The following is a 25,000-nucleotide window of genomic DNA, read 5'->3' as shown; positions in this document are numbered from 1 at the left end:
TGCGTGCGTGCGTACGTACGTACCTACGTACCTACGTGTGTACATGCGTGCGTGCATTGCGTGTGGGTATGTGAACACGCATGTGTGCGTCTGTGTCTGCGCGAGCGTGCGTCAAAGGCCCCTCAGACCCTTACCGTCTTCATTCTTATTGATAATCAAAATGCTTGGACTCACAACCACTTTAATACGACTACGCCAATTCGAGGAGCCATCATAGTTCGAAATTGCTGAGAATGACATAAGTGCTGCAAAGATGTAGGGCGATCTATAAATCACATACAGAACCTGATGAACTCAGTCAGGCGAGGCAATTTCGCTCAGCTCAAGACAATTTAGCCTCGTCAGCCATCCATAAATGCACTGATTATCTCCTTCCAAACAAGGACTTTTTTGAAAAAAATGTCTGCGCAAATTTTGTTTTTAAAGAGAGAACTTTAAATAACTCGTTGAAAATATCCAAATATCTCTTAATGCACTTAATGCGTTCTCCTCTTCTATAATTCAGGCACTCCAAGCATTATTTCAAAAACGTTTTAACAAAAATGTTCAAGATTTTGAAAGATCTAACAACAATAAATTGTGAATAAAACAGTTACCTTTTCACCCACATCATCTCGTGTGACGGCTTATCAGTAACCTCTTTGTCACAATGGATAAACAATGCAAGCAACAAGATTTGTTGCCACGGAGAAAGAGAAAGAAAGCAACAAAGAAGTGATTCACCGAGAAGACAAAGGTCTTGAGGGCAGAAGACAGCAGACAAAGACTGTCATCGGAGAACACTGGCAAAGAATGCACCACGACAGCGGAACAGAGGGAAAACAGCGAATAAAACAAAACACACCAATACCTGTTCCTTGATACTAACACTTCTCCAACTTTGGCATTCTTCGATGTCAACTGCAAAATATCGCACTCAAAAAGTCAAAATACGGACCTTCTCCGAGAGAGAAAACAGAAGAATCCTGCAGTTTCTGCAAAAGGAGAGAAGAAATCACAGCCAGCACAAGAAATCCCAGGGCAAAGCACACAACGACCTCTTCACGCATGCACCCAGGGTACCAATGAAGGCACTGCTGCGGAGAAGGAAAACAAACGAAGTACTACGCGAGACCTCGCCCAGTTTTGGTGACACCAACAACAAAGACAGCGAGCGGACTGGAAGAAGACAGCAGAAAAAGAGACAGGATTTGCGACAGTCGCAGTGCCGCGCGCACATCGCACCAAGCAAGTCAGAAGCGATGCCAGACTGAGAGACTGACACAGAGCGAGATGCTGGCAGTTGTCATCATCGATTTTCTGCCCCTGGCTGGGCTGGGAGTTATGGGTTGCTGCCCTTGGACGTTTTTCTCGATGAATTATGGAAGGAAGGAAAAAATTATCCGATGAGACTCATTATCAGACATTCGTTATTGGAGTGGATAGATCATAACTGCCTGCATGATCATGCATCCGTGATATAATGTGATCTTTTTTTTTCTTTCAGTGAATTATGGAAGGAGAGAAAATAAACGATGACACTCACTGTCAGATATTCATTATTGGCGTAAATATATAAAATATCATAACAATCTGATCACGTATTAGTGCAAAATGGCGAAAACGTCAAGATTTATTAGTGTGGTATAAATGGAAGGTTGAAAAGGTCATGTTAATCATTCACACAGCCTGTGATGATTATGGATTTTCCTTCTTCTAACGGGGGTTATACGGAGGGCATTTGTTTGTGTTAACCTAGTGGAGGCGCGACAAAAAGCAACATGCTATTCCAGATAAGCGAAGAGAGAGAGGGAGAGAGAGAGAGAGAGAGGAGGGGAGAGGGAGAGAGACAGGGAGAGAGAGAGAGAGAGAGAGCGAGAGAGAGAGGAGAGAGAGAGAGAAAGATTGAGAAAGAGAGACTGAGTAAGAGACAGAGAGAGAGGGGGGGGCAGAGATAGAGATAATGAGAAAGGGAGAGTGAGAGAGAAAGAGGGGAAAGGAGGGAGACATAAAAAGAGGGAGGCAGGAGGAGGGGAGCAGGGAAAACGAAATCAGAAAAAAACCGCCAAGGTTTTGTTGCCTCGTTTCATCCCCATTACGGTTGGAAGAACATCCCTCTGTCATTACTTGTTGGGATACAGACTGCTTCAAGAACGGAGGGCTGTTTGCAGGGACAATGTAATTACATGTCTACGGGCATGTGTCCTTTTTTCACGCGTACCATCCAAGGTACTGTTGTTACTGTTGCTATTACATAAGTCCACCTGCTAGTCCATAGTACGAAAAGCAAGATAAAGCGAAAGAGATGGATGGAGAAAGAGAGAGAGAGAGAGAGAGAGAGAGAGAGAGAGAGAGAGAGAGAGAGAGAGAGAGAGAGAGAGAGAGAGAAAGAGAGAGAAAGAGAGAGGGAGAGAAAGAGAGAGGGGGAAAAAGAGAGAGAGAGAGAGAGAGAGGGAGAGAGTTTTTACATCCAGACACATTAGTATATTGTTACCATTCGGAGTAGAAACAAGACACCCGTTGAAGTAAGCAATTCCATTGCATCGTTAATCGAAAAGACGAGGGATATGTGTGTGTGTGTGTGTGTGTGTGTGTGTGTGTGTGTGTGTGTGTATGGGGGGGGGGGGGGGGGACTGGGGTGGTATTGGTTCGCCTTTCTTATTTTCTCGCAAGTTTACACAATAATCACGAAAAGTCTTCTTTCAAAAATGAACAAAGGTTTAAGCTATGCATTTTTGGACAAAGCGTTGCTGTTCTTCCTCGACAAAAGAACAAATTTAACAGACAGAAAAGCGTCTGACTTTCCCTCGTGTCATTCTAACTCCATTACTATTTTGGCTAGTGTTGAATTGTCCACGTCTGAACGTGACATATTGATATGTAGCGGTACCGTCAGCTGCCTTTACGCGTGCTTTTTATAGGTACCGGATTACAAGTCAGGTTTGCAAATGATTTCAAGATGGCGGCCATCCAGGTAAGAAACTCTTGTGTGCCCTTTCCCCATCTCCTGTATCACCAACCCCTTCCCATTTTCTGCTTGTCTGTGTATCTGTTTTGTTTTTGTTTTGTTTCTTCGTTTCCTGAAATGAGTTAATGTATTTATTCCGCCATCATGCTAACCCTTGTTTTGTAATTACTATGATTGCTTAAAATAAGCATTATATGCTTGAGTATGTAATCATCCATGCATTGTTCTTGTCACGATTAAAATTGAATAAAGTTCTGTTTAAACCAAACTCTTGTGTAACATTAATCAGAGCACGTTCAACGCAATGAAATCTGAAGAAAGCATGTACAAATTTTGAATACACAAAGCTACAGTATAGGGTTGTTGTTTCTAATCACAAAAGAGATGAACAGTTGTATACTTTGTAAAAAGGTTGTGGCAGACCTGTTTACCCCCATAAGTGTTTTGGAGTAATGCTCAGCCCCAAAAATAGTAATCCTGGCACAAAAATAGTAATCATCCAGCATTCGTCGCCAATTACAACGCACATGACAACTGTGTCTGTGAAACTCAATCATGCACATATATCCAACATTCACAAACAAAACACATCAGTCAGTTTTTGTAGTCATCATAATTTCAAAGAAGATCACATCAAAAGCACATGCATCACCGATTCTTTTGCTCGTAGTAGGCCTTTTTCAGTGTGTCAAGCGCTTCTCTACTGTACTTGTGCTTGCCGAATGAGTGAGGGCGAGACTTCACCACTAGAATAAGGCTCTCCAGCGTCTCATCAGACAGACATGATCTCTGGTCAGTGCTGTGCTTTTTCACCCCATTTTGCCATTGAAAAAAACAATGCCAAACATGTGAATTGATTAAAAAAAAAAAAAAAAAATTTACTTTTTTTTTTAACTTTTTTTTTATTTATGAAAATCGTAGTCTTGACACGAATAGCGGAATGGCGTATTTTTTGCAGAAAATCGTAATAAATTACGCCAAAATCGTAAGGGTAAACAGGTCTGTTGTGGGTGCGCGTTGGTGTGCGTGCGTGCGTGCGTGCGTCTGTGTGTGTGTGTGTGTGTGTGTGTCTGTGCGCGTGATTGTGTGTGAATTATTGCTCATCCTTGGAGGAACTTTACATTAGTTTGTGAACCTGTTTCACCTGTTCCAGTCTAATATGTCGTGATCCGCACGAGGAAATGACACCGTTATCCTCACGTTTCTAGTCAATTGTCGCAGCAGGTTTGTTGACTTACTGCTCTTGTTTTGCATTCTGTGTCTATATTTGATCCGTCACCTGCTCACGCTCCTTTGTTTTCTTCTCTCTTTTTTGTCTTTCGTGATTCTAGAGTTAGAGTTTTTTGTAATGTATGTTTGATGGTGTATGCTTTTAATTAAGCGTTGTTGACTATGAATGTAGATGTAAATGCTTGTATAACTGTGTTTTAATTTTAGATGTGTCAAGCGCAAAGAGCATAATTGTAAAGTTATGATTTTGCGCTATATAAATGCTCATTTATTATTATTATTATTATTATTATTATTACCTGATATGCCCTTTCTTTGTGAAATTCTTAATATGCACAAACATGTGTCAACAAAACCGTCCACTGAAAACAACATTCTGTGAACGAGCCTATACAAGAACGGCGCGCCAAATAAGAATTAGAGTGCAAGTCGAGTGCATCCCATTCCAAACACTTATTATGCCGTTGCACAGCGCAACAGTTTGAGTGCTTGTTCCGGCGCACAAAAACACAAGTCATAAGTTAAACAGTTTGTGACAACGTCATCCCTTTCAGTCGTTAAAACGCTACAATGTTACAACAAAGCGGATCGCCAATTATATAGTTTCTTCAGTCTCTAGTACACGCAACTACGAACTGCAGCTACAACAATCATCACCAAACACGACCCCGTTTCCTGTATTGATTGTCCTCACACCTGCACAGGAGTCTATTTGCTTTGTTTCTCGTGCTTTCACGGCCCTGCAAGGTCCATCCATTGCCGACCCTACACTGATTGCCTTTCTTGCAAACGTTGTCCTTCCATTTTATGCCAGTGTTTGTGTCAAAGGCGCGTGAAATATAACGGTCTCAGAGCTGGCTAGGCTTTTACAAGGAATAAGACTATTACTCCACTCGAACTGGCAAGGCGTCCGCCCCGTGATCGGGAGGTCGTGGGTTCGTGGGTTCGAACCCCGGCCGGGTCATACCTAAGACTTTAAAATTGGCAATCTAGTGGCTGCTCCGCCTGGCGTCTGGCATTATGGGGTTAGTGCTAGGACTGGTTGGTCCGGTGTCAGAATAATGTGACTGGGTGAGACATGAAGCCTGTGCTGCGACTTCTGTCTTGTGTGTGGCGCACGTTATATATGTCAAAGCAGTATCGCCTTGATATGGCCTTTCGTGGTCGGCTGGGCGTTAAGCAAACAAACAAACAAACAAACTCCACTCGAACACGTGCCGAAAATGAAGAGTCTGGGTGTCTGTTCTTTGTGCACAGCGGGGACGTTGTTATGACATGTTTGTTAATACAACCAGCTGCTTTTTATATTTCATTCAAATAAATTATCACTGTGCACAAGCACCCAGACAGTTCATGTTTGGTGTGTGACCAAGTGGAAGGATGGTCTTATCTCATGTCAAAACCTAGCCAAATCTGAGCCGTTAGCCGAACTTTTTCACGAGAAGATGAGCGCCTTCGTTTTCTTCTTCTGCGTTCGTGGGCTGAAACTCCCACGTACACTCGTGTTTTTTGCACGAGTGGAATTGTACGTGTATGCCATTTAGGCAGCCATACGCCGTTTTCGGAGGAAGCATGCTGGGTATTTTCGTGTTTCTATAACCCACCGAACTCTGACATGGATTACAGGATCTTTGTCGTGCGCACTTGGTCTTGTGCTTGCGTGTACACACGGGGGTGTTCGGACACCGAGGAGAGTCTGCACACAAAGTTGACTCTGAGAAATAAATCTCTCGCCGAACGTGGGGACGAACTCACCCTGACAGCGGCCAACTGGATACAAATCCAGCGCGCTACCGACTGAGCTACATCCCCGCCCTGAAGGTGAGTGCCTTTATTAACACTCTTTTTACACCCCCGGTATAGGGGTGTGTATAGGATTCGGTCGATGTGTTTGTGTGTTTGTTTGTGTGTTTGTGTTCGCAAGTAGATCTCAAGAATGAACGGACCGATCGTCACCAAACTTGGTGAACAGGTTCTATACATTCCTGAGACGGTCCTTACAAAAATTGGGACCAGTCAAACACACGGTTAGGGAGTTATTGGTGGATTAAAATTATACAAGGACTTATAGAGGCACACCCCCGTTGGTCAAAGGGAAATAACCATTCTCACTGCCACCAACTGAGAAGGTTATTTCCCTTTGACGGGGGTGTTTTTCCTATCGGAGGAATTTCTTGTTTTTTTTGGCGTGACAGACACCATCTACACAACAACCCAATAACAGCCTACCCGCCGCTAGTAGAAGACAAAAACAGGTGCCATAGTCGCCAGAGATGGGCAGGGACATTGCACCAAGCAAAACACAAACAGGGAGATCAAAAAGAGGACCACGGCCCCTCAGACAGACACCATCTCCACAACAACCCAATAACAGCAAAAGCCCGCCGTTGGTGTAGCCAAGAAAAGCAGAAGGTGTCCTTGTCGCCAGACGGACGGGCAGGGACATTGCACCAAGCAAACCACAAACAAGGACATCAAAAAGGAGACCACGACCCCCCATACCTACGCTGACATCATGACATGATTGTAAACAATACGCCCATAAAACTTTCCCCGGCATCCGCTGATCCCTGCTTTAAAGATGCACGCCTTCAAGTAAAAACTGTCGTGTGCGTCAACGCTGACCTGTCCAGGATTTTGCACGTGAGCAGACCATCCTTCCACTTAGACAATCACCAAAAATCAATAGGATGGCTGCACTCTATACAGAGTAGGATTAGCAAAATCTTTTAGTAGATTGACATGGGTATCATTCATGAAATTAATTCAAAACACACACACACACACACACACACACACGCACGCACGCACGCACGCACGCACACACACACACGCACGCACGCACGCACGCACGCACACACACACACGCACGCACGCACACACACACACACACACACACACACACGCACGCACGCACACACACACGCACACACACTCAGAACACCATTAGGTATAGGCATTGGATTTTGACATGTGCTTGTTAAAGTGAAAGGATGTTGTTGTTTTTATCTAACACAAAAGTATGGACAGATCTGAGGCGATGCACGTGAACACTTAGACCAGAAAGGGAATGCACCTTTGAAACCACGCAGCGAGAAACAATCCAAACAAGATAACGATGAAGAGAGAGGGGGAGACTTGACTGCAGACAGCCTGACTCAACACGCCTCCAACATGAATGTTTTATGAGCCGGAATCTTTGACGGTGTGCCCCAAGCAGCAGTCTGAGTGTCATTAAACTTTCACGACCCACGAGTCAGTCAGGACAGCACTGCACAAAAAGTGCAGCCCATAAAATGCCATCCCGTTCCTGAGGGGATCAGAGCATCTTTGATCAGAGCAAACGACGATGTCTGGGTTAGGCTTTAATGGCCGTGGGAGGAAAACAGCTTATAATTGTGATTGCCCACCTCATCCTTTTTTTTTGTAAACAAGCAACTTATGTAGAAACACCATCGGGGATCCTTTGGGGTGGTCGTTACAGGCAGGTGGTCGTTACAGGCAGGTAGTCGTTATGGACAGATAGTCGCCAAGAGAGTTTTGACTGTATGACGTAATCCTAAAGAAATCGCATGTTTAACCTGAGATATCGCTGGTACCACTTTTTTTAAGTAGGTCACTAATGTGTGTAAGAGTGTGTCAACACCACCCTGTTCTTCATTTATGTTTTGATTCCTGATCATTCTCAAGTTCTTGTTGTTCATAATCAACGAGTCAATTTCATACGTTCTGCTAAAAAAAAAATCAGTCCTTAAAGCAACACACTACAAATAATCCATGCGACAAATCGTGTGACTGTTGCCACCACAACGAAAAAGTCCCATGCTGATAGTTTTGAAAGGGAGATGTCTTCCCCAGTGATAAATAACGACTTGTTTTGATGGGGAGCGCACCCAACTGAAACCGGAGTACGAAAATTAATAGCTAGATCAAATGTCAAAGGGACCAAAGCACTCTTAACATAAAATCACAGTGTGTGATATCTGTGCAGAACCAGTACCGTGGCACTTACACTATTTGTTTGTTTGTTTGTTTGCTTAACGCCCAGCCGACCACGAAGGGCCATATCAGGGCGGTACTTACACTATAATAATTAAGTATAAGAAGCATTGAAATGAACTATTGACATTTTTTGTAATAGTAAAAGGCATTCTGAATGCTCTGTTAAGCACCCCATTGCCTTTTTCCTACGAATGCTCTCTTCCCACCCCACAGAGCCTTCATTTAAATTCTTCGGGCCTGACAGAACTTGACACCATAAAACCTAAACTGCAACAAAAACCCTGACACCAAGGATGCTTCCTTGCATACACAAATGTAGAGGTGACGAATGGGCATGTGCAAAAATAGTATGCAATCATAAATCACGGCAACATTCTTGGAATCTTGCAAGGAGAAAACATAGGTGAAGAGCACGACAACATGCTATTCGCGTGACGAGAAAAAAACTGAGAGAGAGAGAGAGAGAGAGAGACAGAGAGACAGAGAGAGAGAGAGAGAGAGAGAGAGAGAGAGAGAGTGAGAGAGAGAGGGGGAGTAAGAGAGAGGGAGAGAGAGAGAGGGAGATAGAGGGAGAGAGAAAGGGAGAGAGAGAGAGAGTGAGATTGAGAGAGAGAGAGATAGAGAGAGAGAGAAAGGGGTAATAGAAAGGGAGAGAGAGAGAGAGAGGGGGGAGAGGGAGAGAGGGAGGGAGGGAGAGATGGAGGGAGAGGGAGAGCGAGGGAGAGGGAGAGAGAGAGAGCGAGAGCGAGAGAGAGAGCGAGAGCGAGAGAGAGAGAGAGAGAGAGAGAGAGAGGGAGAGGGAGAGAGATTGAGAGAGAGAAGGGGGGGGGGGGGAGTAAGAGAGAGGGAGAGGGAGAAAGAGAGAAAGAGAGAGGGAGAGAGGAGATTGGGAGAGAGAGAAAGATTGAGAGAGTAAGAGAGAGAGAGAGATTGAGAGAGAGAGGGGGGAGTAAGAGAGAGAGAGATAGGAAGAGAGAGAGAGAGAGAGAGAGAGAGGGGGGAGGGAGAGAGAGAGGAAGGAGAGAGAGAGAGGGGGGAGAGAGAGAGAGAGAGGGGGGGAGGGAGTGAGACAGAAAGGGAAAAACAGAGAGACCGACAGAAAGGCAGAAAGAGGACGAAGATGTGGGAGAGACAGGCATCAGAAAAAGACAGACGGACAAACAGACATACAAAAGAAATGTAAACGCATATATCGACAACTTCTTGGTGCGTCCCAAATAACTATTGGCCCTATCACTCTTGTTAACCTCGCCTGGCAATCATTCTGACTCCACTCAGACAAGACAGGACCCTCTTGACCCGTCTCAAGACAACTCTTGAGCAGTCTGTCGACCTTGCTTAGCTAGGAGTAGGAGTAACACCTTCACTCATAAAACAAATCGTGGACAGCGTCTTTCCTCTGAACAAATTACCGCCTTACGTCTAGCAATCGACCTTATTTTGTTATGTACAAAAGACTCATAATTGAAACAAACCTTCAACCCAAAAACACCACACACACACAGAGAAAGGGGGAATGTACGTTCTGGCTCACCGATTCCGACAGACCCTAAATATTAACGCAAAATAGGCTTCTGGACTAAACTTTTACTAAAATGAAACATGCGACAAAATCAGAAAAATACTGCATAAATCCATACAAAAAAAATACAGTAAAGTAAGGTTGTTTTGAACCAATGCCGGGTCTGTCGGAATCAGTAACCCAGAACGTACATTCCCCCTTTCTCTTATACAACATTCTTAAGCTCAATACGCTCTCTCATTTACAAACTTTACTTCATATGTTCTTTCACTGTTAGAATTATATCTGATACATGCAATGTGACTGTCTAAACGAATAGTTAACTCTTTACAAGTGATTCTATTTTTACTTTTTCTTCCCGTCCTATTTGAATCCCCTTTTTTAAAAACTGCTTTTTCAGATCTTCTATATCGATTGGCTTGTTATATTCAGCTCGTGTTTTTGTTTGAATACTTGCTTTCTTACTTTTGTAGTCATCAAAGTCTGTTTGTATCTGTTTGAATTCTTCGTCAGAAACTTTTGAATCTTCAAGTGCTTTACTGATAGACAGTTTTAGGCTAGACAATTTTGATGATGCAAGAGTGGAAATGGATTCGTGTTTTTCAAGCTTTTTCACAATTTTTTTCATTATAGCTGATGCTATAAATGATAAACCACCAACTGCTGCTGCGACACCACCTAGGATTAGAGAAACTGGAGTCCCTACTCCGGTAGCTAACAGAATTGTTCCCGTTACACCTGCAGCTGATGCAAGGATAGTAGAACCAGTGCTGGCATTAGAAAGGCTGTTGTAAGTTGTTGAGTACTTACGTCTAGCGCGAGAATATTTTTCTAATTCATCTTCTAGTTGTTTTTGTATATTACTAATGTGTGCCAGTCTGAATTGTTGACTTTCTGCTGCACTTTCATCAATATTAGGATAAAGCTTCACACTGCTAGTCATCTTTTTAATGCAAAATATAAAATATTTATCTTAATTCTCACTGGCCAGTGTTTCTGCTAAGCTTTGAAGCTGTTCATTGCTTAACACCTTATCTGTATAGTAGAAAGCAATCAAATCAAGATAAGTAAGATTAATACTTCTTATTTCTGTTAAATTATTTATATCTGCGTTAACAACAACATTTTGGTTTGACGTCTGTTTTTTTATTGTGTTAGAATCCTTTTGAACAGCAATAAATACTCTGACTTCTTCAACATTTAATGGTCTCCAGTTGAGATTTATTCCTCTCATTAGAACAGTGTTTGTGGTTTCTTCCCTTTTCCTGACAACTATATCAAATATCATAGTTGCATTCTGCCCTATTGGAAGCTTGGGTATAAAATCGACAATGGTGTCAGCGTCCTTTTCAACACTTTGTTTTCTGTGAATGAGATAGTTGTTCTTATGGAAAGGTTTAACTGCAACTTCTCCCCTGCTGTTAAACGCAGGAACAAGGCTAACAATTAGTGGTTTAGCATTGATTGACTTACGGAATGTGTCGTCTTTTCCAACAAGAGTGTATGGACTCACAAATTCAAACTTCATTTCCCAGTCAATCTTTTTTATAACAGGACTAAGTACCCATTTTTTATTCTGATGTTTCCACATGTAGTATATGTCATCGACAATTGGATCAGGTACATTAACATCACGGATTTGACCTAGTTTGAGGAATCTTGGTTTCTTTTCATCGTCGATTTCCTTTCTCTTGTAATGACCAGTGTCTGTAAACTCGAATGCATACACTGCACCAACTTCAGCATTGCTCTCAAAGTCGATAGCATCTGCTAAATCTTTCAACTCTATAGTTGAACATGCAACAGGATAAGCTATTGTAGGTCCACTCGACATTTTAATACTCAATATTTTATGGAACTATTTCCAATGTAATGTTAAACAAACAATCAACTGGTTGTCCACTTTGATTTTTCAGATCAATGTGTAGGAATTCATGACACCCTTCCTCCAAGTCCTTGAACTGAAGTGTCTTAAATGTTGGCACGTGCATTTTACAAAAAGAGGCATCACTCGGTGGAAGAATCCTAAGCAGATCAGAACGCTGATCATTAAACAGATTATAGGATGTGTTAAGCTCTCTCATGTGAACAAACAGTACACTGTTAACATCCATGTCAATGGGACGTGTTCCCTTGTATATTTTTGTAATTCCAAGCATATCAAGGAGTTTGGTTGGAAACTCAAATGATCTGTTTACTTCTCTAGTTTTGGGCATAGTAAGAGTAGCAATGAGACTTGCATGATTTAAACTCGCTGTAATACCTACTGGAGCAAACAATTCTTTCTCTAAAGTGCAGAAGTCATAGTAACCATCTTCTACAGAATGTGTTTTACCATTAATTCTAACCCAGTTGTTATTCTTTTTTTTACTGATATTATACCAAGTAACCTTGTACATAATTTCATGCAGTGCAACTTTCATTCCTCCATTTTGATTGTTGATAGGGGTTGCAAGTTTAACTGGCACACTAGTCTTCACATTTGTTAGTGTGATAAACATTTTTTATTCAACAACAAAAATGAGTCAGTATAAATTCAACAAAGACGTTAAATACAAAACTGGACCATATTACAATCCAAAGACTATTTCTTTCCATGAGTTGGACTTTGCTGTAACAGAAACAGAATCCATTCGCGTTAAAGTGCCTGACCCATTCCATTCTTACCTAAATCCCCCAATCAAAAATGATAGTGTTCCAAAGATGTGGAACTCTCACCCAATTCAGTTCTATCAGAATCAGTTAAACTTTGCAATATTCTGTGCAACCACAGGATGTGGAGTGTCCTATGCAGACCACATGAATAATTCAAACTTACTGACAAAGTGTGTGTACACATTTCACGTTTACTATCAGTGCAGGAGAATCTTGTCTGAACTTCAGGCACCAATGCCGCATGAAAAGAGCTGGAACCCATTCAACAATAGGATAAACATGAAAGTGTATGAGCGTCTCTGCAATGAATTCAATATAGATTTTAAGACCGACTTTAGGCAAAAGCAAGACAAAAACCATGGCATGGGAACACTATATTTATGGGGTGTCCACAGGAGGTATAATTTTGATTACTGGCCAGGTCATACATCTTTTTCTTCAAATGTGCAGGTACAGTTAGGATCAATAGAACAAGAGCACCACAATGCATGGACTACTTTTATATTAGACACCGGCAAAGGTTTCACTGGATCAGGTGTTGAAAGGATCAATGAATCTATCCGAACATATGCGTGGTGCTTGCTAGGCTCGCAGGCACAGACACGATCAAACATAATGAGAACAAGCACAGGGTTTGGTGCACAGAAACAGTTGTTATCAAATTTAGAAGATGTCATAAACTCTGCAGTTGATCTGCCTTCCAGCATCAAAAGGTATCAAGACTCTCTCCGTTATGCAAGATCAAAAGTTGACTTTGCTGTTGGTAACGGCCTTTACATGTTACCTTCTGATCTCCAGCTGCAGATTGGAACAATAACAAATTATAACAATGAAATCATTATTGCTAGTGACACCCAGCCGCTTGGAAAGGGTGAAGAACTGAATTCAGAAATCAGAACGATGCTACAGCCATATCACAATGAACAGAAACAAAGCGTGACAAGTGAAGATCACGCTGCAGGTGAAGATCATTCTGTCACTAGTGATGATCAAGCTGTTAGTATTAGTGATGATCATGAATCGCAGAAGACTGCTCTAGTAATTGGTGGAGTGGGTGTAGGCTTACTTTTGCTTTATTCTCGTTAGCAGAACACCTGCAATTAAAACTATTAGAGTCCAGAGATGTTCAGCCATGAAACCAACAACTTTACCTGCAAAAGATAACAGCCAGCTAACAATTGAACCAATGATTCCTGGAAGTGCATCCAAAGCTTTTGCTGCTAGTTTCTTTAATAGTTCTGCAATGTGTTTGAGTTGTTTCTTTACCCATCCCGGATCAGATGGAGATGAAGGTGAAGGTGGAGGTGTGACAGTGCCACCTGTGAGTGTTAACACTAATGTGCTTATTGCAAATCCTAACGCAGTTAGTATACTAGCTATTGTGATTCCCTGCTCTCTGAAAAGCGTTCTAATTCTTTCAGCAAGAGTTGTGTCTTCGTAAAGGATTCTTTGAATTGTATTTTTTATTCTGCTGACCTGTGTTCTCAGTTGTTCTCTATTGTTACTTAGAACTTCTAACCTTATGGCTTTCTCCTCCTGCAAATTTTTTAAACGCTTAGAAATTCTGTTTTTTACTTCTTGTTCTAGGTTCAAATCATCAGCATCAGCAAGTTTTTGTTTCTCTTTGTTTATATCTTCATCCAGCTGACCTAGTTTTGACAGATTATTTGCTATTTCACCTCTGATGGTTTGTAGTGATTGATTAAGGGCTTCTATTTCTCTCATAGGTAATAGTTCATGTGGAGTCTTCAGTGAAGTTTCCTCAGAAAAAGAAGTCTCTATCTCTTGTATAAGTTGATCAGCCTCATCTGCAAGTTTATTAAGATCTTGCAATGGAACAGATTCTATTTGAGTAGCAGTTGGTAGTCCTAGTTCTGCTTTTTGAAGTAAGGAAACAACATGGGAAGGTGATGACCGTGTGCTAGGCACAATATCTAATTGCCTAAGTCGATTAGCAGTAAGTTTTTGTTTTAGTGAAACTTTTGATAGAAACTTAGCAGGATTAGATTTATATGTAAGTTGGACTTTTTCTCCTTTATCGCTAGTTGTATATAAATGATTTGCTTCCATTTTGAACTGGTTTGGATCTAAAACATCAGGTTCTTCTCCTAAACTTTTGTAGAAATCTCTAACTTTACCTTCCAGAAGTTCATGTCGTGCCACCTCATAATGCAGTGAATGATGGTAGGGAACCAAAGGGATTGCTTCGCTCATGTCGTCCGCTGGCTCAAATAAATCTTCAAATCCACCTTCTGCCATTTGTAACTTATTTTTTATTTTGAAAATAAAAAAAAGATGGCACAATCGTTCGGTTCTGTTCTTGATCCTTACAGAAGGCTGAAAGAACCTCTCGGGGTAAAAGGAATAAGGCAAACAGTTATAGTCACAAATAATCCTTCTACTATTGATCAGAATGAAATACTTACTGTTAGGTTTCCTAATCTAGGTAAGAACGATGTTATTGTACCAGGCACTGTAAGACTATCATTCAAATTAGAATTAGAATCTGGCTCAGATGCAAATAGGACTTTGGCTTATAATGTAGGAAGAGCAATTGTGAGGAAGATTACTGTCAAACTGGAAGGGCGGGAAGTGATGTCATTGAATAATGCAGATGTATTTTTAGTTTATGCAGATAATTGGTTAACTGACAATGAAAAGAAAAACAGAGTGTTTCAAGGGATTCAGTCAGACAATGGGATAAAAGTTAGAATAGGAGCAGGAGATAAAGCTGACAACAAAAAAGATAACGCTGTCAATGTTGCTTTTGGAAACAAATTTTGTATTCCACTTGACTTTGAACTCATAAATTCACATCCTCCCTTCTATCAAGGAGCATTGCGTGACAGGCTGTCATACGACCTGACTTTCAATAGTTATGATCGTGTTATGCTTTCAGAAGACCCGGAAGCAAAGTATAAGGTGTCTGGAATTTCTTTAGAGTTTGATGTTGTAAACCATCCTGAACTGGCTAGACTTATAGAAAATCAGTACAGTTCTAAGCTGCCTATCTATTATGAAAGAGTGTTGAATCACAGTACACTTTCAAAAAGCCAGGCTGATCCAATCTGGAACATTAACTTGAATACACCAGCTAGGTCAATGAAGGGAATACTTATGTTGTTTGAGGAACCAAAAGATTCATATGAAAGGCAAATAGAAAAGTTTTACAATCCACTAATCAATAGAGTATATTGCACAATTGAAGGGCAGCCAAACCAAATATTTGCATCTGGCATGCTGCCATACCAACACTATGATGAAGCAAGAAAGTACTTTACTGGAGGAAGATTGAAAGACCCAACATCTGATCTTGTGGCTAAAGATCTACATTTACACGGTGTTGGCGTAGAAGATTTCTTGACAAATAAATATGCGTTATGGCTGGATCTCAGAACAACTGACGACAACAAACTGCATGGAAGTGGAAGGCGAATTGAAAACGGATCAGAAGGAATCACAATACAAATTGAAAAGGAAGTAGGGAGTAGTAGTAAATCAGTTAAGATCTACGTGTTTGTTGTGTCAGATGCGCAGTTAAACATCTCTGAAAGCAGATTACAGGATATTGTTTATTGAACGTGTTAAAATGAAGTATCTAGATTTTCTTCCAAAAGATCCACACTGTTCTTTGATTTGTGGGGCAACAGGTTGCGGCAAAACAAGATATGTTTTGGATTTATTACAGACTGTTTACATAAATCACTTTGAACACATAGTCATATTCTGTCCAACCATAAAGCATAACAGAACATACAAGGAGAGAAAATTCATATGGTCTGATCAAAATATATTTATTGTAAATCCTTCTGATCGTCTAAATGTTTGCTTGGAGCATTATTTCGATCTTTTTCAGAACACGCCAACACTGTTTATTATTGATGACTGTGCAGCAGAACGTGACATTGTTAGAAAGAAAAGTGCACTAGCAAAGCTTGCATTCAGTGGACGACATGCATTAATATCAGTTTGGATATTAACACAAAAATACAATGCAGTTCTGAAAGACTTTAGAGAGCAACTCAAAACAATAACATTGTTCTATTCAAAGGACCGTGACAGTTTTGAAGAGTGCCTTCGAGAAAATGATGTCATTGAAAACAAACAGGAGAGAGAAAGAATAAAGAATAATCTGAAATCTTCTAAGCACTCGAAACTGGTTTTAAAAACTGATCAACCAGTTCAGTATGTATGTTTGTAGAAATCCTTGCTAAGTTCTTGTCAAGTTCTTACTCAAGTTCTTGTCAAGTTCTTACTCAAGTTCTTGTCAAGTTCTTACTAAGTTCTTGTCAAGTTCTTACTAAGTTCTTACTAAGTTCTTACTCAAGTTCCTACCTAAGTTCTTACTCAAGTTCCTACCTAAGTTCTTACTCAAGTTCCTACCTAAGTTCTTGTTAAGTTCCTACCCAAGTTCTTACTCAAGTTTAATTACTAGATTTTTATTTTATTCTGCATCAAAATAAAATGAACTGTGATGAATTGCTGATGCAGACTGCTACAGATATTGAAATCTGTGACAGTAGGACTATACCTGATAAAAAAGAAAGATTGTATTCACTTGCTGTTTGTGGAAAAACAAAACACTACCTTGGGCAGCAGTTAACTGTGGAAGAAGTACAACATCTTTCCTCAGAAGATATAGAAAAGTATCATGGACGGTATGAATCAGTGCTTGGTTCTAAGATGGTTAGAAGTATTGGACAGACTGTTATAGGTTTGTACACAAAGATTTTTGGACATTTTACACCTCTCGACTCGGAGGAAGACTTAACACATGATCTAACTCATGACCCTGTTGTTTCCAAGTCCCTCGAATCTCTTGCCTGTGGCCTGTATTATCGATTTGGTGCTTTATTAGTACCATTTGTTGCTGGATTAATTACTTTCAAACACATTAATTTTCAGAATAAAAAAGATGACAGATCAGTTGAAGCAGACAGTGGAGCAGACGAAAATACCAGAAGTGAACACAGTGACAAAGAAACCTGGTAGAGTAGAAGCAGGAAAAAAACTAGCCGAATGGAACAGACAAAAAAAGTTAAATCAAAAGGCAAAGCAGAACATTATGTCTGAAGTTGAGCAGACACCAAACATTCCTGAAGTGACTAAGGTCACACAAACTGATCAAGAATTAAAATCTTCATTTCTATCATACAGAAAAGTAGCTGTAGCAGCTGTTGTTGGAGGAGGTGGATACTTGCTTTACAAACTTTGGCAAGGCAAATATAAAGTGTCAGAAAGACCAAAATCAGAAACACCAAAATCAGAAACACCAAAACCAACAAACAAAGCAGTACAAACAATAACAAAGCCCACAGTAGTACCTGCAGTGGATTCATTTCATATGGAATAATTTTAATATTTTAATTTTGATAACATAAAAATGAGTTCTGAAAAGACAATAGTTAATCTAGTTTATCACGCTGCAGTGATTGGAGGCTTGAGTGTAGGTTACACAATGCTGGGTAAAAATCTCCTCAGAATGAAACCAGCCGACTTGGGAAAGTTAGACTTCGAAGACGGTGCTAAACTAATTGGTGTTGTGACAGCTTCCTTTGCAACAAAAGACTTCCTGGTGAAGCAAGGAATTATTCCAGAAAATATAAACATGTAAGACAATAAAATGGCTAGCTTGGTTATGATGGTGGGAGGTGCGATTGTAAATGCGCTTGCATTTTCTGGCAGCAACTATTTGTTTTCTAAACTGCAAAATGGTGAAGAGAGGGAAAGGCACAACAAAGCCATGGAACAACTGGCGAAAGCACAGGATGAATACGAGAAGAAACGAATTGCGCAGTTAGACTTTATGAATGATAAACTCAGGCAGCAAGGACATGCAAACAAAACCTTTGCCAATGTTGATGCAGCCATTCAAGAATACTATCTTGTAACTGGAAAGAAAATGAAGACAAGTGCTCCTCCAAAACTGGGTGACTTTTATCAGCCTTCAGAAGAGCAGAAGGTGGGCGAGATTGTTTTCATTGTTATTGGTATGGCTGTTGTTTACTTTATTGCGCGTGCTGTCAAATCTTAATATTCTGTCATTTAAAAAACCATGAGTGATGCTTTGTTATCTAAAATATATTATTCCCCAAAAGGATACTGGAAAGGAAGAACTGCTATTGACAAGCTCAGTGACGCAGCAGGTGTTTCTCAAGATACAGCAAAGAAATGGTTGTCAAAGCAGGCAGTTTGGCAGATCTATTTACCTGCACCAAGAAAAATTACACGACCACACTTTGTTAACATTAAACCGAATGACACTCATCAAATAGACCTGCTGTATTTACCGCATGACACAGTCAGAAGGAAGAAGTATAAGTATGCACTGACTGTAGTTGATGTTGCAACAAGATACAAAGATGCTGAACCGTTGACAGAGAAAAGTGCTATAGCTACAGCTGTTGCCCTGCAAGAAATTTACAGACGTGGACCACTAAAGTATCCCAGAATGATTCAGTGCGATGATGGTAAGGAGTTTAAAGGAGCTGTCAACCAGCTTCTGTTAAAACATCATGTTACAGTGAAGAGAGGTATTCCAGGAAACCACAGGTCACAGGCTATTGTTGAGAGCTTTAACAAACAGTTGGCAGAAAAACTGTTTTCATATCAGTACCATCAGGAATTTTTGGACACAGAAAGTAAATTGCGTAACACTGAATGGGTCAAAAGATTACCATCAGTACTTAGAGCAATGAATCTGGAGGTATTTAAAGCTACAGGGTTAAGACCAGTTGATGCAATCAAACAGAAAACAATACCTGTTGCTCCAAAGTCAACAACACCAGTGGCATTACTACCTTTCAATCAGAAAGTCAGATATTTATATGCACCCGGTGAAGCTGAGGGTGACAGCAGGAAGCGTGCAACGGATCCAATCTGGAGTATTGACATTCATGAAATCAAGAGAGTAGTAGAGACAAATCCACCTATATATTACTTGAGAGAACCAGCACCGCAAAGAGCCTTTGTAAAAGAGGAATTACAATTAGTTCCACGTGGTACAAATGTTAAATGATTTTTTATTTCAGATTTTATAGTGTTAACAAAAATGGAAGCTCTGAGAAAGAATTCTAAGCAACTTCATTTTTTTAATTTATATTTTTATTTTGAGTTATAAAATCAAACTCACAGCGATGGAAGACTCTGTATTAGAATCTTTATCGACAGTATTTGACACCGTTGAATTACAAGTAACGGATCCTCAAAATGTGCAGTCCAGTGTGCAAGACGCCATTGAACAAATTCCAAACAATTTGTTGATTGAACCTCCAGTAAAAGTGCAGATAGTCAGTTTAATAAAATACAAAACAGTCAGTGATGAGGTGCTAGAAGTTCATGTTTCAACCAGACAACTAGCACTTAATTCTATGGCAGAATTGAATGGAAACTGGGCAGATGAAATGATGAAACGGTTTGAGCAAGCTGCAGAGGATGCAAAGATGAAAGGATCCGGATGGTCAGAAGGTGAAATTCTAAAAATAGAATTGAAGCTAAGTAAATTTGCCCCCATCAGAGGTAGAAGTTACATACCTTTACCTCCTGCTCTTGTCAAAAAACGTGCTGTGCTGAACATAAAGAATGATGATGACAAATGTTTTATGTGGTGTGTTCTGGCAAGACTGTACAGTGTAAAGAAAAATGCAGAAAGAGTGTCTAACTATCATGCATACAGAAATAAACTAAACTTTACTGGTATTGAATTTCCTGTCAGCATTACAAGCATTGACAAATTTGAACAGCAAAACAAACCCATCACCGTAAATGTTTACACGTGGGATGAAGAAGATGAACTGAAACCAGTCAGAATATCAAAGAACTCACCAACGATTGGTGATTGTGATACTAACCATGTTGACATGTTACTAATGACTGATGGTGTAACATATCATTACACTTTGATTCGTACAATGAGTAGACTGATGGCGAGCACAAGCAATCACAATAGTAAACAAGACTTTTGTAGGCGATGTCTCTTGCGTATTCCATCAATTCATGCAGCACTTATACACAAGCAACATTGTAAGAGCGTTGATGATGCGGTTGTGAAGTTAACAACACCACCGCCAGACAGCAAAGTGTATTTTAAGAATGTATGCAAACTACAGAAAAGTCCTTATGTTGTTTATGCTGACTTTGAATCTATCATTGTTCCATATGAAGGACCTTTACCAAAAGACCTACCTAAAACAGTAACTCTAAGTAATCATCAAGTCTGTTCATATGCATTTATTGTTGTTAGTTCAGATGGTAAACATTCTAAACCGCAATTGTACAGAGGACCTAATGCAGCAAAGAACTTCTTACAGCAAATGAACCAAGTGCGAAATGACTGCTCCAAACAACTGAATCTTTCAGACATTGTTATGAAACCTGAAGACCAAGAACAGTTTAACTCTACCACACAGTGTTGGATATGCGAACAAAGTCTAACACCAAACACAGACAATCCAATAGTAAGAGATCATGATCATGTAAGTGGGCAGTTCCGAGGAGCAGCACACAGCAAATGTAATCTACAATTAAAGTTTGATCCTAAGACTTGGAAGCTTCCAATCTTCTTCCATAACTTGCGCGGTTATGATTCACATCTGATCATGCAGGCAGTAACTGATGAATACAAAGCAAGATGCATTGCGCAGTCTTCAGAAAAGTACATGGCCTTTACTCTGAATAGTTTACACTTCTACGATTCTGCTCAACATCTGATGGGAACACTTGAGTCTTTATCTTCATCACTAACTGCTTTCCCAATCACATGTAAGTACTTTGACAGTGACTTAGTTAGAAAGGGAGTCTATCCATATGAATACATGGATTCGTGGGAGAGGTTTGATGAAGATGAGTTACCACCAAAGGATGCTTACTTCTCACGGCTGAAGGGTAAAGGTATAAGTGACGAAGACTATGAACACGCTAAGACTGCATGGAATAAATTAGGATGTAATACAATGGGTGATTATCATGATCAATATTTGTTGGCTGATGTTTGTTTACTTGCAGATATATTTGAGAATTACAGAAGAACATGTATGAAGCACTACAATCTAGATCCTTCACATTACATATCTGCACCAGGCATGAGCTGGGATGCATTTCTTAGATTTACAGGAGTAAAGATTGACTTGCTATCAGATCTACCTACACTTCAGATGATTGAAAATGGACTACGTGGAGGAATCAGTATGGCTTCACACAATTACTGCAAAGCCAACAACAAATACTTGGACGACTTTGATCCTATGAAACCTTCTAATTACATCATGTATCTAGATGCAAACAATTTGTATGGTTGGGCAATGTGTCAGACGCTTCCACTTCGGAACTTTAAGATCTATTCAGGACCATTTTCACAATGTGTTGTGCTGACAATATTAAAAGCAGGCCCAGACAGTCGAAAGGGATGGATACTAGAAGTTGACTTAGACTATCCACTATCACTTCATGATCTACATAATGATTATCCTTTAGCGGCTGAGAGGTTAAAAGTAAACCCAAGAGAACCTCCAAAGCTGGTGCCCAATCTGTTTCACAAAAAGAAGTATGTGTGTCACTACAGACTGTTACAGTTTTACATTAGACATGGATTAATTTTGAAGGCTGTTCATCGTATAATTTTATTTGATCAAGAACAGTTTATGAAACCTTACATCATGAAAAACACAGAACTGAGAACCAAAGCCGCTGATGCATCAGAGAAAGACTTTTTTAAACTGATGAACAACAGTTGCTTTGGTAAGACAATGGAAAACCCACACAAGAGAAAGGATGTTAGACTTGTTACAAGAGAAAATGAGGCCATCAAGCTGACATCCAAACCACAGTATCAAGACTTTAAATACTTTCATGAACAGCTGTATGGTATCTTAATGAAAAAACTTGTAGTCAAGCTTGACAAACCAGTATTCATAGGCTTTACTGTGCTAGAGTTGTCAAAACTGTTGATGCTTGAGTTTTTGTATGATTATTTGAAACCAAGATATCCCAAATCGAGAGTACTTTACACAGACACAGATTCATTCTTACTTGACATTCCAGCGAATGACATTTACAAAGATCTAGAAGCTGAAAGTCCTGCAGTAAAAGGAAAAGATTCTTTTTATGACACTTGCGACTACCCTAAAGAATCACCATTGCACTCAAATGTTAACAAGAAGGTTATTGGAAAGATGAAAGATGAAATGAATGGGAAGATAATTAAGGAGTATGTTGGATTGCGTGCAAAGATGTACAGTGTTGCAAGTGAGAAAGGGGTGGTTAAAAAAGCAAAGGGTGTAAGCAAACAGGTTGTAAAGTCGAGCATATCGCATGATAACTACAAGGAAGCACTGTTTCAGAAGCGAGTGTTTCACCATGACAACCCTAAGATCAGTTCCGCGCTTCATCAGATCAACACAACTATTGTAAACAAGAAATCTTTAGATGCTAATGACACAAAGCGCGTTTATTCATCACCAGAATATTCTTATGCAATTGGCCACTGGAGAATAAACGCAAATAGTATGAGTGTGTAATAAGAATTTTTGTCAATCGGGAAAACCCGCTATGACAGCTTTGTTTTGACTGCAGTGGGGTAGAGGACGTCGTTGCTTGTGAAAGGGAAGTGTTTGTGAAAGGGGAGAAGGCTTTGTTGAGTTTCAAAGCAGCCACCAAGTACACTTATCAAAAGCTTGAATAAAATAAACAAGTCAATTGAATAAGTTAACACTCGGCGGCCGCCCGAAGGCAGCCTTTGAAGCGAAGCGAAGCGAAGCGAAGCAGGGTGTTGACCTATTTTGGCGCAACTGGCAGTTGCGTGACCTGATTGCAGTGTTAGCTCTAACTCTTTTTTCCTACTCTTGTGATTGCTGTTGATGTATATTTGGAACCATTGACGTCACTTTCTCAGCCCAATCGCGAAGCAGGGTGTTGACCTATTTTGGCGCAACTGGCAGTTGCGTGACCTGATTGCAGCCTACTCTTGTGATTGCTGTTGATGTATATTTGGAACCATTGACGTCACTTTCTCAGCCCAATCGCGAAGCAGGGTGTTGACCTATTTTGGCGCAACTGGCAGTTGCGTGACCTGATTGCAGCCTACTCTTGTGATTGCTGTTGATGTATATTTGGAACCATTGACGTCACTTTCTCAGCCCAATAAAGCCTGATATCCTCATTCTTTTCAAACATGGTTTTGAGTTCTTTTCTCATGTTGAAGACTTCATAAAAAGACATCCCAACTGTGCTGAATTTGGCTCTGTATGGAAATAGTAAACGGGCAATCTCCCTCAATCTCCGTGCATACGTAGAAGAAATTTTAACGTTTCTTTCCAACCAGCCATCCCAGGTCTCATTATGAATGCCTTGTTCTGCTTCATAAAACTTAAATGCGATTTCTAGAACCATTCCATATTGCAAATTGAAGCCCATTGAAGTTGCCTCCTGTCTTTGTATGTGTCTATATCCCTCAACTAACTTTTCAATGGCACTTGCTGATGATGTGATATCTTCCGGATTAAAAAAGAACACTTCCTTCCTAACTTTCATGCTTACATCAACAATTTTTGACTTTAAATATTCGTGGAGTTCATTGAACGTCATTGTTGTTTTGGTTTTCTTTGGTTTTCCTCCATACAAATCTGAAAGTTTCCGTTTTGGGCGTGAAGGAAATTTAGGTAGTTTTCCACTCTGAGATGGCCCTTCATTTTTCATTTGCGATAATACTTCAACAAAATTGTTGAGGTAACTGAGGTGCTCTTCAATAGTTAAAAACTGCTCAGAATTCCATTCACTCAATGATTCCGGTAAAACCATAGTTGGTGAATGTAAAATTAAAGTTGATGACTGTGTTGAAAAATCTAATAGATTTTGATGAGCAACTTGTGATTCAAGAATTTCTCTCTCTAATTCTTCAGAAATGCTATCTTGAGACATAAATATTTAGCAAATATAGTGACAGTAAAAACACTTCTCTCACAGAAAACACAACTGTACGGCAGGCGAGTCCGGAATGAAATGGCAAAATCACCAGGCTATGTTACAATCAATACCAAGTGTTGGGCGGACGTGACGTAACTGTTGCTATCACATGATTTAATCTTGTCTTGCCATTGGAGGAATATAGAAGACAGGCTTGCTGTTTGTTTTTACCAGATCAATACGGTAGTTATGGCTAGCCGACGAAGGGCAGATTGGATCAATACGCACGCTGGCTGCAACTAGTTAATATTTCAATGGAAACTAAATTTAGCGTTGCACAGAGAGAAAGGGAGAATGTACGTTCTGGGTTACTGATTCCGACAGACCCGGCATTGGTTCAAAACAACCTTACTTTACTATATTTTTTTTGTATGGATTTATGCAGTATTTTTCTGATTTTGTCGCATGTTTCATTTTAGTAAAAGTTTAGTCCAGAAGCCTATTTTGCGTTAATATTTAGGGTCTGTCGGAATCGGTGAGCCAGAACGTACATTCTCCCTTTCTCTCACACAAAAATCAACAAAATCATCAAACCAAAAAACAACAACACACAAACACAACAAATCAACAACATTGTTCAAAACAACGATGAGACAACCCACTCCAAAAACAATTAACCAACCAAACAACTAATTAACCAACTAACATATCCACCTTGATAACAATGGACACGTATCACTCAAATC

The 25,000-nt window shown here is 40.2% G+C and overlaps 2 protein-coding genes across 2 annotated transcripts in view; one reads left to right on the top strand and one right to left on the bottom strand.

Annotated features, from left to right (window-relative positions):
• Positions 1-25,000, top strand: part of LOC138968931 (uncharacterized) — a 111,256-nt gene that overhangs the window by 60,790 nt on the left and 25,466 nt on the right. The gene's annotated exons all lie outside the window — the stretch shown is intronic.
• LOC138968928 (uncharacterized) overlaps positions 1-25,000 on the bottom strand; it is a 73,881-nt gene that overhangs the window by 39,403 nt on the left and 9,478 nt on the right. The window lies entirely within an intron of this gene.

The sequence above is a fragment of the Littorina saxatilis genome, linkage group LG6 (genome assembly GCF_037325665.1).
Source record: "Littorina saxatilis isolate snail1 linkage group LG6, US_GU_Lsax_2.0, whole genome shotgun sequence".
NCBI classification, from domain to species: Eukaryota; Metazoa; Mollusca; class Gastropoda; order Littorinimorpha; family Littorinidae; genus Littorina; species Littorina saxatilis.
This window is presented reverse-complemented; position numbering and strand designations above follow the sequence as displayed.